Raw genomic sequence first — 2404 nt, 5'->3', positions numbered from 1 at the left:
CTCGCCGTCCGAAGGGGGAGCCCAACCCGAGAGGCAGGCGCCTAAGCACCACTTACTCGCGCTTAAGCACCGATTCATAAAAACCGGTTCACGAATAGTTAAAAGAGAATTTTAAGTCTGAAAATACCATTTTTAACACCTCCTATCGTCTTCCCCAACTCAAATTTGCAATTTTGAGGGCTATTTCTTGGTGGAATCAAGTGAGATTTGCTAGATCCAAGTTCCTTAAGGTAAGAGTTTTACTTCTATGCAAAAATTTTGGATTTTCACCATATATTTTAAGCACATTGGAAGATATCAAAAATTTACTATTCATGGTGAAAAGTGAAGAAAAATCTATGGAAATTGCATGGGAAGTTTAGTTAGTGCTTTTGGAAGTTTAGTTTAGTGATTTAAACTTGATTTTTAAAGTTATTTTTGGAATTTATCATATTTGTAGAATGACACCAAGAATGAAAAGGAGTAGAGGAAAGAGCCCATTTGATTCGAGCAAATTTGTCATTTTAAAAGCTTAGGATCGATATAGTGACGCTCTGCAGTCACAAAAATTGATTCAGGAGCGATGTTTCAAGAGTCTTGGTGGAGAGGTAGAAGACCTGATAGTCCGCCGAGAGTGGGAACAGTTCTGTTATTTCTCTACCCTCGCAGTGATTTCTATTGTAAGAGAGTTTTATGCAAATCTCCCAGAGTTTGAAGACGATCGAGTTATGGTTAAAGGGAAGTTGGTACCTTTTACTCCAGAGGTAATCAACTTATTTTACCATTTACCACCGAAGACTTTATTTTTTTATGCAAATTATAGTCCTACTGAAGCGGAGTTAGAAGAGATTATTTCATATTTGACTATTGGGAGAGGACTTTGGAAGATTACCAATGAGGGAGAGTAAATTTCTAAACTTCAAAGTTATGTTTACCTTAAAAGGCCTGACACTATTTCATTTCTGCTCGTTTACTTCTGACCAATCATCTCAGTGAAGTGACTGGAGAGAGAGCAACATTGAATTATTGTATTCAGGAGGGAAAGCACATCAACATAAGGGCTTTGATCTATCACACTTTCATCAATTCAACTACAGCTGCTACTACTGCAGGTATGAGATTTGCTTCCTTGATATTTTCATTATGCGAGCAGGCTGGAGTGAAGTATGATAGTTGGGGGAAGTTCTGTTACCTCTAAAGCCCATTACGAAGGTGAATGTGAAGACATATTCCGAGCATTTGATTTTTGGCTGGAGAGGAGGATTTTCCATAAGATATGGATTAGAGATGTCCGCTGCATCTTCATCACGACCATCTACTTCTCGTGCTTGTACAGCTTCTACTCGTGCTTGTACATCTAGAGGTGATACCAAGACTTAGGATGAGTTATTGTAGAAGATGATAGATAATATCAATTTTACCGCTGATAAGGTACAAAATTTAGAGCATTTTGCAGATCATACTAAAGTTATAATAGAAGGAAGTGTGATTATAAAGAGAAATTTCACTCATCTTTGGAAAACCTGATTAGAGGTAAATCAGGAGTGTAATATCCTCCATATCCTCGATATCCTGATTATGAGCTGACAGAAAAATGGTACAACGGTGATTCTGAGGATGAAGAGTAGAGCTGAGAGATACATTTTATGATTGTAATATGATGTGAACTATGCGTTCTGAGCTTGATACATTTGCATCTGTGGGTCTGAGCTTGCTACATTTGCATCATGTTGTGTTTTGGACATTTATGTTTTATTATTATTATGACGATTGTGGTAGTTAATATTTTATTTTTAAATTTTAGGTTAGTAGTTGTTTTTTTGTGTTTAGTACTGTGATTTAGTTAGTTTAGAACTTAACTTAATTTCATATCTGTTATAAAGTAGAAAATCTTGCTAGCTTAGATCTTAAACTTGAAATTCAGAAACTGCTGTCATGTATTTTTCTGTTATCATGTTAGTTTTGCTTTTATGCCCACTCTTTAGAATTCTATTTGAATCTCTAAATGTTAAACTAAAATAAAATGTTATAAAATTTGATCAGAATTTAATTTTACTCCTGTCTTTAGTTATACTTGTGAGTTTTATACTTGTATCATTAGGGTTTAAAATTCCTGTTAGCATGTTATTTTTAAATTTTTATTCCTGCTTATATATATCTAATGCTAAACTGTTTAATCTGTTAAAAAATTTAAGCTTGGGAGGCATGAAAAACATTTTCAAAACTGGAGTTTTATTTGTTATCAAATGTACTACAAGTGAATTTGAATTTTAAAAGAAAAATTGATTATGTATATGAAGTTATATTAGGGAAGTAAAATTTGATTTTAGAAATGGGTAAAAATTTAGTTAAAATTTTAAGTAATGAAGAAAAACTTTAAGTTAAAAATTTTTAGTATAGAAAATGATTAATATAAGTGACTATC

This window comes from Phalaenopsis equestris, unplaced genomic scaffold (assembly GCF_001263595.1).
Source record: "Phalaenopsis equestris unplaced genomic scaffold, ASM126359v1 Scaffold001083, whole genome shotgun sequence".
In the NCBI taxonomy this organism is placed as follows: domain Eukaryota; kingdom Viridiplantae; phylum Streptophyta; class Magnoliopsida; order Asparagales; family Orchidaceae; genus Phalaenopsis; species Phalaenopsis equestris.
The sequence above is the reverse complement of the archived record's forward strand: the minus strand, read 5'-3'. Positions refer to the sequence as shown.